Genomic DNA, 14,812 nt, shown 5'->3' with positions numbered 1-14,812 from the left:
ATTGACCGGATCAGACACCGGAAGCAGTAGATATAAAACATTGCGTGAAAAACAAATGTAAAAATAACCTAGAAAAGAAATAACGCCGCCAACAAAGTTGGCACTTCCGTCTTTATTCATACGACTACATATTGCGAGCGGACTTCCGTCAGCCGGCGTTTCGCAAACAGATGACGTGCCCGGGACGAGGAGCACGGGAAGTCTCAGCAAGGTTGACTTCAAGTTCGAAAAGGCTAATTTCAAAAACCGCCATTCCGCCCTCAGCATTTGGCCCCTGATTGGATTATTCTGTTTCTTACGTTACATTAAATAAAATAAAGATTTATTTACGAACAGTGGGTCAAAAAGAAACGAAACTAATTTCCAAATATCTGCGCTCTTCGGATGTGTTGCCATTGTGCTTAGGCAGGAGCGAGCTCCAACTGAACAGCTGTTACATCCGACAAAGATCAAGAGCACCAATACGTCTTCAGTCATGCGCAGTGAGTACAAAGTTCAAACTGTCAGCAAAAAAATCACCGAGATCAATGCATGGAAGGGCAGACGCGCGTTCATTGTGAACCTAAAAGTTCGCGCAAAACGGCCGCGCACAGAATGACAGGTAAGCACACAGAGGTGTGTGTCCTGTCACTCTAATGCTTGAGCATATTTTACTCGTATGTACTTCTACAATTAACCCTGTCCTGTGACAGCTGCGGCCGCCCTATCCAACCAAAAAACTTTCTACTGCCCCTTGCTACGATCGCATTACCTTGAAATCCATTCAGTTACCCTTAAGGATCATCGGTTATCTGGTCCTCGCATTACATGCCCTGTCGAAGCCCGTTTCTTCCTCTTTATTTCACCCGCCGCGGTGGCTGAGTGGTTACGGCGCTCGGCTGCTGACCCGAAAGACGCGGGTTCGATCCCGACCGCGGCGGCCGAATTTCGATGAAGGCGAAATTCTAGAGGCCCGTGTGCTGTGCGATGTAAGTGCACGTGAAAGAACCCTAGGTGGTCGAAATTTCTGGAGCCCTTCACTACGGCGTCCCTCATAGCCTGAGTTGCTTCGGGACGTTTAACTCCAATAAACCAAACCTAAACCAAGTCCTCTTTATTTCGACTAAGATGTAATTATTATGCGTCTTGTCCCTGACCCACTCTGCCCTCGTCTCGTTTCCTAGGTTTGCGCCTGTTATTTTCCTTTCCATAGACCTGTCCTTTCCCTAGACCTGTCAAGCGCTGTCCTTTATTTAAGGTTAACATTTTTCGCTATATTCCACGTTTCTGCCCCGCAGGTGAACACCGGTAAGATGCAGTGGATATTTAATATTTCTCTTCAGGCACAGTGGTAAACTGCCATTCACCATCTGAGAGAGCCTGCCAAATGCGCTCCTCCCCATTCTTATTCTCCTAGTTACTTAAATACGCGATCCAGACCTGCGGTCACCAGCTGCCCTAACTAGTGTGGGGACTTCTTCCATTTGGTTTGCTTTCCCGCAGGGCACCCTTCTTAGTTACTTTAAATAACAAGGTAAGGCGCCCTGCGTCGCAGCGCCATGAGCGCCACGGACGACGTGATTGCTGCGCGCGCACGGGATAGAGAGAACGCCCACTTCGACTCGGGAACTCCACGCGCTTCGATGTTCCGGCGTTGCGTTTCGTCTCCGCCAGCGGGGCGAGGCCTCGTCGTGTGAACTTTCCCCCACCAGCTCGTCCCATCCGGCCTCAGAGTTTCTCCCTTATCTTATCATGGACGAACGTTCGCTCGTAACCATGCTGGTGAGACAGACGACCTCTATTCTTTATAGTATTTCGTTGCTAGCGGGCGTTATTGTTGTAGAAATAAATGCCTGTTTGTGTCACCCAGAGTTTCGTTCTTTTGTTCCCTTAGAGCAATGGTCGGCGTGCGCTTGGTAGCGCGCAATCCCGGGGTGGAATCTGGGCGGTTTTGAACGGTATCAGCCGCGGTTAAGCGGCGAGAACGTATTCATCCAACCTATTACAAACCCGCATCTGGAGGCTCAACGTCGGGCCTGCTTTTGGAACATTGGACGACTGTCCGTTCGGTTCGAGGAACGCTCTTTGTCCGGACTTGGCAATTACTTAATTTTAATACTAGGACTTGCTGAACTTCTCGGTATGCTCAACGCATCATTTTACTTCAATTTTTTCTTCGGAGTTTCTTAAACACGAGATCCACTTTGTCCGTCCGCATTGAGGGAGCGCGAGGCCAAGCGCTCACAGAGTCGCCGAGTCCGACGTGAATAAGGAAGTCGCGTTGGTAGACCGAATTTTCTGTATATATTTTTCTCTACTGTCTCTGTTTCGACTCTGGGAGCCGCGGCTCCAGGTGTCAGGTGGCCTGAGGCCACGGGTGCCGCGAAGAGCTGAATGGTTTTGGAGTTCGGCACTGGGCGCTCCGAGATCATCCGATACGGTGGGCGCCGACCACTCAGAAGCTGCTTCGTGCATTGAGCGGGGTAGGACCACCCTCTAGAGCTGATGTCTCCTCGCGGCTTCGCGCAGATAACCCTGTTCGGGTCTTTGTCTTGTCGAGGATCATTGTCGGAGTGGTAGTTAGGCCTGAACCTTTACGGAGCTGCCTGCACCGCGTCGGAAGACACAAGCCGACCGGACCATGGTGTTCAGAGGTGGCGCAAATTCCTGCCCACCCGTTTTGTAACCTCGCACGAACTGAGCAGTCTCGTTCAACTTAAGAAAGGACTTTTTTCACTTGAACTGTGTGTTTGCAGAGCCGACCGACACGCTTTGCTAGCGAATTAAGCATTGCGCCACGAGGTCCTTCTGTACGCCATTTCTCATCCCGTGACTTACGTTAAAGGCATGAGGAGCGTGTTTCGGAAATTTTGCAGATCCAGTGGACCTACTGTCTGTCCTGTGCACATCGCCTCGCTGCCGCCTCCCGCGACTGTGATGCCTCTATGCTGTCCGGCGCATCCATCCGGGAAACCGTGGAGAGACCAGTCAGCAGTCACTTCTTGCTGCTGTTACCCTGGAGACTACTGCAGATTCCTGGCCTGCAGCATTCAACCTGCCTTCTCTTCGCGGGCCTGGGGACACGTAGTCCACGAGCCATGCGAGTCGCCTCAGCGGAGACCTTCACTCCACCTTCGGAACAACACTGAGGTCTGCGTGGATGCTTTCGGCGTGACTTCCGCTGCGAGACCTGCCTCAAGTGCATGAAGACCAGGTGACACCTCCACAAGTTGTGGGATGTGGGTACCTGTCATGGGCCCCACACGTAAAGAGAATACCGGTCAGTGATTAGTACCGCATGGTGGCTAGCGCTCATTTCTCTTAATAAAACTTGAGTAATCGCCGTAATTTCGTTAAAGCGACATCATTAAACTTCATGCGGTTTCATATCCTGCGTCTGTCAGAAAAGTGGCCGATCGGTCGAGAGCGGTCACTTCACCTTGTGGCGTCATCTTAACCTGCTCACAACCTACACCGGGCTGGGAGTAAACTTCGCACCGTGGAAGTTGAATTTAAATTATTTCAATTCACTTTATTTCCACTGCCACCTGCCCACCGTGGCATTGCGCAACATATGATTTTACATGCTGTGTTTTTCACAAAAATAGCTGACTCGTCGAGGGGGTGACGCCCTCTGGAGGTCACGTGACCACTGCGCGAAAATTCATAACCGAGAAAACAAGGGGTAGCGCGAAACCGAGAAAAGGAGAGACAAGCAGGTTAGAACAGCTTTTCGGCTGACTCAGCGCACAATTCTATATGTACGGTAGAGATACCATGACAGCGAAGACACTGTGTATGTGGTGAACGAATTGACACGGACTCATGAACATGTAGCAGCGATGTTGCATATAGTGCTGTCGAATTCCAGTGTTAAAGGGACACTGAGGAGAAATTGAAGTTGGCTTGTATCGACAGAATACCAGCTCCTGATTACAAAAACGCCACTCATACTGACAACAAAGCTCTTGTAACGTAGAAAAGAGCAAGAACCAAAATACAGGTATCGCCGCCACAGGCCAAACTCGCAAGTACAAGCGTGATGAGATCATAGGCCAAAACAGTGTTGCTAGAACGAATGGTTCTAGCAACACCAGGAACCGAGAAACCATGCATCACTGAGGCGCAGCCAATGCATGCGCAAATCTCCTTGACGTCGCCAGATGGCGCCACGTGCCCGGCTGCTACGCGCGCTCCTGAAGCATCGGGACAAATCAGCGCCTGTTTTCCGGCGGTAGGCGGGCTCCCGGTATTCCGCTAGCGGTAACAAGGTACACGGTATGCTAAATGTGTCTCTTTGCGAGAACTTCGTTGACGACTTCGAGAACGAGATCCATCGTAACGCTGGCAAAACGCCAGTGCAAACGTAATCGAAGCGACTGTAGCGACGGCCGCAATAGCCGATAGATGCCTTCAACGTGCGGCCGGCGGTAGCTTTCTTTTCGGCTGCTGCTAGGCCGCACTGCTGGCAGCCAGAAATCACGGAGTCTGCGTTACGTCATGTGCACGTCATGTTTCACGTCTCTTAGTCCTGTGTCGTCATAGACGAATCCCAAGTTTGAATCAGAGCGGCGGGAAAAACTTTTTCAACTTCGAATCCAAATTTCTTAGAAATAAATGCATCTTTCGCTGCCGGCCAAGTGGCAACAAAGCCATGACATGCCGAACTATTGGATTTTACTATAAAAAAATATTAATAGTGCTCTCCTCAGTGTCCCTTTAAAATGACAAGTGCCCCCGTATTGTTTTCGTGGTAAGGTACGCTTGAAATGTGTGTTGTCGTGCAGGTTGGAGTGGATGACATATGTAAGAGAATCGTGTTAAACGGTGCCATAAATGGTGTTAGGGAGAAGCCGGAGTACCCAGGGTCGAACCCGACCGTGGCGGCCGCGTTTCGATGGAGGCGAAACGCAAGAGGCGCCCGTGGGCTGTGCGATGTCAGTACACGTTAAAGATCCCCAGGCGGTCTAAATTATTCCGGGGATCTCCACTACGGCACCTCTTTCTCTCTTTGTTCTTTCGCTCCCACCTTCCCCCTTCCCTACGGCGCGGTCCAGGTGTCTACCGAGATATGTGAGACAGATACTGCGCCATTCTCGTTTTCTCAAATACCAATTTCCCAATTTTATGCAGCAGATACAGCCTTTTCTGTAAGGTTTCGGCACCTGCTTATGACACCTTTAGTGCTGTTGGCGCCACTCCTCGAACGAATCACTCTTGGAATTCAGCAGCAGTAGTGTCGCCTTTTCGAGAATGCATTCTTCTTAAATTGTTTGCGTATGGAAAAATTTAACTTCCAAGTAAGAAATCAGGTTCAAGGTTCGTAGCCTTAAAACATGAGTAATTACTTTACAGCATTTTAGAAGGGGTGAACAGTTAATTTTTGAGTTCAAGAGCATTCTAACGAATGATATTGTTACAGGTTCTATTTACAAATACTATTTACAAGACAGGTCGAGAAGAGACTGGTGCGCCGGCGGCAGGACACAGGACTTCCTCTTTTTCTTCCAGCCTGCGCACATCTTCTTTGTTCCTCAGGGCCCATGCGTAGCACGTGACAATATCAAACCGAAGGTCTCGAATGGTTGAAAAATCACTCTGCTGCCTCGTCTAGAGAAAAAGATTGTGACGAAGAAGACAAAGCTGGCAGTGGCGCGGGACGGAGCGCTGGCGCTAGGCCAGCGGCCATTAAATCAGCTCTTGCTCATATTTCGTCACGCCTCATTCTTTGGCTGGCCGCCACGTAACATTTGGTGGAGGTGCCCGGTTCCATCGGCATCCTGGTCCTGGCGCTTCGGTGCTTGCGTCAGCCGTGGTTGTCGGCCGTGAGTCCTTGGCCTGCGTCGCCCGGCTTGCCCCAGCCTTTCAGACCCGCACCGACCTCGCCGTTCCTCCCCCGCCCTGTCCTCCGCCCTGACCATTTGACACGACGAACTGGAAGCGACGCCTTGACCGACCAGACCTACCGACCTCACCTACCCGAGACGCTGCACACACAAGAAGACACCCTTCCCTTGCCCAGCCGTTTGGCAACCTGTGGCCCGGAAACTTCATGGACCGGGATTCATTTTCTCACCTTCCTGATCATGGCGGCCAGCACTTCACCATTTCCTATTTACTGTTCAAAGGTTCCCCTTAAGACCATCACACCCTCCCTCAAGACCATCACCATTTCGCTCGTCTTTCAACGATCGGGATAATCGCTCGGTGGCCCCGGGTAGTGTGACGGAGACAAAGCTGGAAGTGGCGCGGGACGGAGCGCTCGCGCTATGCCAGTTGCCATTAAATCATCTCTTTATCATCGTTCGTCGCGCCTCATTCTTTGGCTGGCCGCCTCGCAAGAATATTCACGTCGCAGCAGGACAAAGTAACGGGAGCAAATAATATGAAAGTTGGAATACGATATGCATTGTAAAATCACTGAACCATGATATTGTAGGTTGCACTATAATGCAAAACAGCTCGATAGCGGCAATGATATATGTTGGCAAATTCTTAATATGAAACCTCTAACAGGATGCTAACAGATTTATTGCACTTTCATCAGATATCCGCACATGTGTTGAGAGTGATTATGATATGACCGTAGGTTGTTAAGATCATTAAGTTGGGTAACATGTTATGGGAGCACCGGACTCCGTTTCTTCGTTAGCGCACTGCTCGCGGTTGAAAAGAATATCGCTTTTTGCTCGAGTGCCACGAATGAGGAATGGCTAGTGGTTTAGCATTGCTAAGCACGAAGTATTCAGAGAAAGCATAGTTTTTTACAGCTGCACATCACGGCCACGTACCTGACGGCGCCATTGAGGTGTCCATTGACCAAGAAAACCAGTAATGTTAGTCTTCAACATTGTCATCGTCAATGCCAATGTACCCAATGTATGCCGGTGGGCTATGCTGCAGTGCCGTTCTGCAGCAAAGTTGCCAATGCCAACGCGTATTACTCTAGTGCCTTGTTTCTGCCACAGTGTTGTCCACGCCAACGCATGCAGCGCATATTTCTCTCCCACTGCAGCCACATCGCTCAAAGCGAGAATATTGGTTTGATGGTAGTATTAGTTCGTGAAGAAGATGGGCAGTGTACAGTTCGAGAATATGTCGCAGTTTAACACGAGGCGCGTTAAGCAGCGTCGATAGCCCAGTGCTCTCGCGCAGTGGGCAGCGTAGCTGATCTGTTCCCGCCGCCGCGGGTTCGAATCCAAGTCGTGGATATTTGATTTATTTTTCGCTCACGGCCAACGGTTTCGACACCGATAGAGACGACGCCGACAGCAGTTTTTCTGCGACACTGGACCCTTAACGCTACCGCCTTAATGCCAGAAATCTTTCTACGCTAGCTCGGTGTTGCTCTTTCCTGCACAATGTTCCTTCACGTACCTATTTTGCGAACAGTGGCGCCAAACCCTTCAATCTAGAAGCGGTGACTACTGGGAGCGTTATCGCTATTCACTGAAAATCGACGCTCGGTGTCGGAGGCTTAAAATTGTGCCAGAGAACTCGAGTGCAGACGGTTTCAATGTGGCGAGATCGATTGCGCTGCAGAACGCTCCTTTTAATCGTAGAATCAGACGCCGCAGAGCTATTTCGTTTATATTTTGTATAATGCGCTCCTAAGAGCACTGTCGTATTGCGTTGAAGTGTACGGTAGTTTTGAACAGCATTAGATTTACGTGCTGCCCAAACAAGAACACCGCGGCTGATTAGGACGAAAGGTAATCGTGTTCATATGATTTGCTTGTCTGAACGTCTGTATGTCTCAGAAAGTGCTGAGGCGGGAGGCCTTGCCTCTCAGAGAATTGTGCAGTCAGTTGTTCCGTGCAATCGAGAATAACGAATATAGGAGCGGAAAAATGAGAATCGCTGGTACATGTATATACTATACTGTAGATTTAGGCTTTTTAGAGGAATAAGAGAATGAGGCCATGTACAGCGAAAAGATGTTATTCCGAGGGAGGTCTAGCGCGATAGCCTTGAGTGGCCCTTGAGCGCTCCTCAAGATCCGTTCGCCACTTCGTCTTCGCATCCCAGAGATCAGGCGGTACAAAATTTTATATAGAGATTTTTTAAATGCGATAGCGTTAGGACGCCAATAAAGGCTAAAACTGTCCAAGGGCGTCGGCGTGTATGTGAAGCCTCCACCGGCTAAGTGGGGTTCAGGGAGATTTGCCACCCTTCACCTGCCACCTGTCAACCATTCTCTTGACCTCTTGTTCCTCTCCCCCGTCTTCACCTTTAGGAGAGAAGAGGGAGACGCCGCAGAAGGAAGCCGGAGCTAAAAAACGGCTAATCTTACAGCAGGCCTACGTACAAAATATACAGCCTGCCGAAGAACTATCGGAGCAAAATTGGAGAGGCGCTTAAGCTCCGCCTTAAGAACATGACGTGATAGCGTAGTGGGTTAATTCCCATATATGCAGAAGGTCATTCTCTACTTTGCATTCGTAGGTGCCTGGTAGTCCTCTTACCCCTTCTGGCCGAGTGGTGCAGCGGTTAAGCGATGCGCCATTGCCTCGCGATAGCAGGCGCTCCCAGCGGTGGGCCTTGTGCGGTCCAGGTTGCTCTTCCGGAGCGATCAATCATTAATTTAACTGCCAGCCTCCACTGCGGGCAGTTTGCTCACTATCCGGTGGGCAGGTTGTGGTGACGCCGCAGGGTCACGTGACCCAGGTGGCCCACCTGCCTCCTAGGTAGCGCTATGCGGGGGTAGCGCTATATGAGGCCTCGCAGCGATCTATGAACGGGACGCAATTTGCCTAGCTAAATTCTAGGAGAATCAGTGCTAGATTATATTGGAGAATGAAAGACAATGAGCTCAGAACTGGAATAGGATGAAAACTGGAATTGACTGCCGAGTGAAAGAAGCATGCCATCGGACTTACTTCGCATCAGTAAAATTGATCGCCCCCTAATTTTTAATATTTGCTTTCCGGTGTAGCGTTGGTGCTCGCGGTGATCTTCAGGCACATGCTGTCACTTGACGTGGGCAGCTCTGGGACCCCTTGCCACTTCGCTGTGTTTGTGGCTTAAGGCGGATGCCTTACGGGGCTCAGAATACAAACACGGGGAGTGGTAACAACATCGACTGCTGTGACGGCGGCCGATGCACCCTCGCCGATGCGCATATTTGCACCAGGCATTTCCAAGCGTGAAATTTATAGTCTCCAGGTGGCCGTTTGTGCAGTCTTGTAGATTGCCGGTCGGTGGCATTCAGCATAATATCCGCGGATGTGTGGTGAATTCTGCGCGTGCACAAACATGGGCGAGTGTAGCGCCCGTGAAACGAACCCGTTAGCGTTTCTGAACACTATATGACGTAACTTTAACTACGAAGTTTCTGAGAAAATGCTTATTGTCATGTGTTCTTGTAAATGTCACTGTACCTGGTAACCTTGGCATGTGTACATATGTAAATAAAATTTTTTCTAAACACGAAGTTTCTGAGAAAGCTGTATAGCTTTCCTTTGTAGCCGTATGGCTGCGCTCGGGTGGATGTCAATGAGTAATTACTCCCTTATTACAAATCTACTCCACCTTGCGGGATTCCCCGAAACATTTGACCAACACTGTTCCCACTTCGAGTTATTGATCAATTCGCTCTCGCCCTACCATAAGCTTGCCGTACCGGTTAGCTCAATTGGTAGAGCGACTGCTCCGGTGAAGCGGTGGTCCCGTGTTCGAACCCCGGGCCAGGACGAATTTTTCTTTAACTACGAAGTTTCTGAGAAAGCTGTATAGCTTTCCTTTGTAGCCGTATGGCTGCGCTTGGGTGGATGTCAATGAGTAATTACTGTCTTATCACAAGTCTACTCCACCTTGGGGGATTCCCCGAAACATTTGACTAAATGAAAGAAGCTGCCGTCAGTTCCTTATCGGCGAGGTAAATGACGTTAGGAGAGGCTCTCCGTAGCACCGACCACTGCATCAGTGTAGCGAGAAAAGTACTTCAGCTAGGGCCTCTAAAAGGCCAACCTTGCGTTCTTACAACTTCTTCTTTATACGTGCTTATATACACCAGAGAAAACGTCTTATCTGGTGACTTGTGCCGCAAGTTGACATCTCTGCTGCGATTAGAAGTTCCCTGGAATAAGTTGTGTTTAGCAATTAGTGTAGCCGCTTGTGAACTTTTTTTGTTGGATGACGAAGAGAGCGCCTTCATTACGGCTCGGAGCAGTGAGAGGCGAGGTATATTTGATATACGCATTTGAAATTCAGTGCGCTCATTTGGAACCTACATTTAAAACTCATGTAATTATTTCTGTAATATTTGTGTGGGAGGAGGCTTGGTGCTGAATTTATAACACACTGGCGTCATTAGCGGAATAATTACAGAAGTGGAAGCATAATTAAAGCTCATCATAGCCGATGACTTGTAGAGCATTATCCCAATCGTCATTCGCTCAATAACAGCTGTGCCCGAAAGAGGATGTCACATTAGCAAGGGCCTGCAGTATTTGTAAATAAATAAATAAATAAATAAATAAATAAATAAATAAATAAAATGCTAACGGGTAGGGACACCCAGACTACCACTGTGGTGTGCAACTTTCAAGCCTTTAAGTTTTTCAATTCACAATAAATGTAGCGGAGAGCGGCTACGGTGGCTGATTTCTTCAGAGGAGCCTCACAAGAGCTATTTAAAATGATTTCTGTTGCACTTTGTATGCTTCTCGTCTTTATTTTTGAAGACCCTACAGAGTGAGTACAGTCTTCAGCTGGTAGCAACAACCGCTCGTTTACACGACAAAATTCCTTGCTACTTCTATGCTATGGTTTGTCCAAATGAAATAAGAACTGGTGCATCTGCTTTATTAATGATACATTCAAAGAGCAGCTCTTGGCAGCTTTTATAACGACTTCAGCTTCGTAAATTTGTAAGCTTTGTAAAGTTTTGTAAAGTCTGTCAAGCAACTAATCTCCAACATGGGTAAAAATTTCTCGAAAAATTTTCGATTCTTTGTTGAATATATCGTCGCGCATTATGAATTTATATTTCTGCTTAAGTTATTGAATTTTACTCTTTGCATGAATAGTTCACTATATTCGGTTCTGCATATGAGCCATCCGGTAGATTCGGAACCTATGATAAATTTAATTATTTGTAGAATATGATTCAAACGCATTCAATCAAGTAATGTTCTAGCAGCTCGTCTCTGAGCACCCTGAGGTTTTCACCGTACTTGTGCTCTTTGTATACGTAACGTTTTTCTCACGCGCGAGCTACCAGAATTTATATTTCGGAAAGCCGCTTTTATTTTCCCTGCGATCTTCGCAAAATGCACAAAGAATCAGTGTTGATAGCCTTGAGTATGACTTTGAATGCTGTCCCTAGTGCTTACGATGTGTAAAACTGTTTCGCACTTTGCGTGACCGGTAACGGCTTCCTAACCTTCCCTATATTGACACCTGTTTCCATCGCTGAAAAATAATTCACACTAGGCATAACGCGTAGCATTAAGGTTTTGTTTGTCGCTATTCTAAATTTCACAAATGGCTTCTCTTGTGCCGTCTGTGCGTGAGATGCGAACGTCAGCAAAATCTGTGACGTGTCTGATCGACAGGGCGTGGGAAACTATGGGGTTGTGTAAAGAACGCGCTCCTTAGAACAACTATTTTTTTAATCCGCGCTTGTTTTTGTAACAAAGATTCAGTTTTGAAGTTGTTTGAATAACAAATGAGATTTCACTAAATAATCAGCCTTAACCTCGTGCCTTTTTCAGCTTTGTATAGTGTGGCTGGAGCGCAGTCTCCAGGCGTCATTTTTATTATGTACTAAAAAGGCATGCAAGCTCGAGTAGCCGAAAGTATGATCACAACCGAAGCCACAAGAGTTCTGCAGCCCACGCGTTCAACTTCGGCTTGTAAAGGAAAGTACACCCGCCAAAAAAAGGCGACTTAGAGAGAGACAAAGGAAATTTTAATGAGGAAGGGCCACTTTGGCCTTTACATAGCAGCCTAAAGATTATGCGCAGGCATAATCTCGATACGAGCGGCTCTGTTGGAACGTTTCAGTAGGGAGAGGTGCATTATGCACGCATTGCACTCTTCAACCAAGTGCGCAGTAGATTCTGCTTGGTTCGACGGATGTATGAAAGTTTTGTTCGGATTCTTTTTGCATGCGCAGGAGAGGTGCATTATGCACGCATTGCACTCTTCAACCATGTGCGCTGTAGATTCTGCTTGGTTCGACGGATGTATGAAAGTTTTGTTCGGATTCTTTTTGCATGCGCAGGAGAGGTGCATTATGTACGCATTGCACTCTTCAACCAAGTGCGCAGTAGATTCTGCTTGGTTCGACGGATGTATGAAAGTTTTGTTCGGATTCTTTTTGCATGCGCAGCAATGCAAAAAGAATCCGAACAAAACTTTCATACATCCGTCGAACCAAGCAGAATCTACTGCGCACTTGGTTGAAGAGTGCAATGCGTGCATAATGCGCCTCTCCCTACTGAAACGCTCCAACTGAGCCGCTCGTATCGAGTTATGTAAACATGCAGTCCATAAGGTACGACAAAAGTACATGGAAATCTATATCTTGTTTCTACGGCTTCCATAAGCATTCCACAACATTGCCATACGATTTACATACAGTGATCATGACAAATGGTGTTCGTAGGCTCCCATTAATGCTTCCATATAGCCCGTACCGACACCTTATGCTTCATAGTGACTCCATAAAATTTCTTATTTAAGCATAAAGAGTGAAGGAAATCGGGAAGTGCAAACTCTCAGTAGGGCTGTTGCTCGGAGGAACAATTCTGAGGATCTTTGGAGCGTTTCAGTTGCTTCCGAAGCCTAACAGCTGGAAATCGGCAATGTATAAGCGAGGCTTAAAATGACTAACACTGACCGTAAATACTTTTTTATATGGTGGGGAATTATGAGCATAAGATGCATGTTTTATATAATGATATATTATAGAAAATCAGAACACGACTTTATAATGTTCATGAAAACAGTGCGCGTTTATAACGGTTTTATTAAGTGGAATCATAGCAGGCCCAGTCGCTGCGGTTGATATAATATTCTCAGATGTCGCGTGAGCTTGAATATTTATTTCCTGTAATAGTCAACTTTGGTTGCTGCGTTTTGAATAGATTTTAATGTCTTGCTGATGCATATAAATCGGCGCCTCATTAGCCTGTGTTGTATGGAACGTGAATGATTGAAGATATTACGGCAGTAATTTCTTTTCCACAGGTTATTGATTGCGCCGTATTTTAATTTCAGGGCAGGTAACCCGGCTAGTCCATATCTCACCCATGAAATGTGCTACCGACAGGTATAAATGCAAGATTTTTTTGTCCTCTTTATTGTGAGAGGCCGCCGCGGTGGCTCAGTGGTTATGGTGCTCGGCTGCTCACCCGAAAGACGCGGGTTAGATCCCGGCCGCGGCGGTTTAATTTCTTTGGAGGAGAAATTCTAGAGGCCCGTGCATTGTGCGATGTCAGTGCACGTTAAAGAACCCGACGTGGTCGAAATTTCCGGAGCCCTTCACTACGGCGTCTCTCATAGCCTGAGTCGCTTTGGGACGTTAAACCCCATAAACCAAACCAAACTTTTATTGTGAGAGAAAAATACATTATTTTTCAACCCTGGTCCGGGTCGCCGTCTCAAGTCGTCGAGTCTGAGACCATACCGCCCAACACGCGGGCAATATGACAACGAGCAGTGAGCGCAGTATTGGACAGAGTGCAACAGGAGGAGCGTCCCAGCTCTCCAAAGAATAGGGTACCTGGATTGATAGGAATCTGCGTTGTAGGTAGAGTGGTGGCCGTGCACACGTGGGCGGGATCAGTATGCGTGTGTGTTGTCAGGCTAGGTGCGATATAACTGACAGCGGGGGTGGCTCGAATGATATGCCGAATTAATGTAGTTTTGACTTAACTTACGCAAGAGTTGCCTGGAGAAAGACAGACATGGTCAATGTGTTTCGCAGCGTTCGGTTTTAAGCTGCATTTTAATGGGTCGCAATTAGTAAAAAAAAAAAAACAGTCAAATGTTCATTTTGTAATAAAGGAACCTATTGCAAAAACGAGCCCAATCTGGCAGTTTCAGGTAATGTATGATTCCTGGTGTGATTTACAGCCCTATGTTCAATCACCCCGCACTCTGTGAGTAATAACTAGTAGCCAGGCCTCTCACATTGGCGAATGCAAATACTTGTATGCCCGTTCCTAACGCTGCAGTGTCCGATAGCTCTGCCTGATGTGCCTTATGTGGGATAAAGCCTTTGGCACTAAACTGCACCTGTCATGCGGAAGTAAGATATCGATTGGATCTTACGTATTGGTATGCCACGTTGATCGCCGCATGCTGAGCTGGGGTTGCAGTCCTTGTATTAATTACTTTTAGTCTATAAGAGAAGCGTCATCTGGTTTTCGTCATATTGCCACGTATCATTGTAGTGTCCGTTCGTTCGCGCTCAAGGCCGCAGGAAAGGGGTGTAATCATTTTTGTTCGTGAGGAGAGAAGCGACCGGGCTATTATCGATTGATCACAGCCGTAAAGAGCTGCGTCGACGTTTTTCCAGAATACTGTAGATGATCTTGACCTGTTATCTCGAAGTTTCCTTGCCGGCTTTAAATTGAGCAATGCCGCGAAAGGCGGGCATTCGTAGTTCGAAGACTGACGAGCACGTTTGCTGCTTACGCCACTGCCGTGATGTTTAGCTCTTTCGCAGGCGCAAGTCAGCCCAAATAAAGAGCTTTGCTTGCAAGTCTTGTTGCTGTTTTCCTAACCGCTGGACTGCCGTCACTACAACGGAACATCTGGTGGAGGTGCTGGGTAGCCTTCCAAGTACCGGACACCCCCAGCAAGTAGTGACGTCAGCCGT

This window comes from Amblyomma mixtum, chromosome 7 (assembly GCF_055824585.1).
Source record: "Amblyomma mixtum isolate Tamu chromosome 7, ASM5582458v1, whole genome shotgun sequence".
NCBI lineage: Eukaryota > Metazoa > Arthropoda > Arachnida > Ixodida > Ixodidae > Amblyomma > Amblyomma mixtum.
This window is presented reverse-complemented; position numbering follows the sequence as displayed.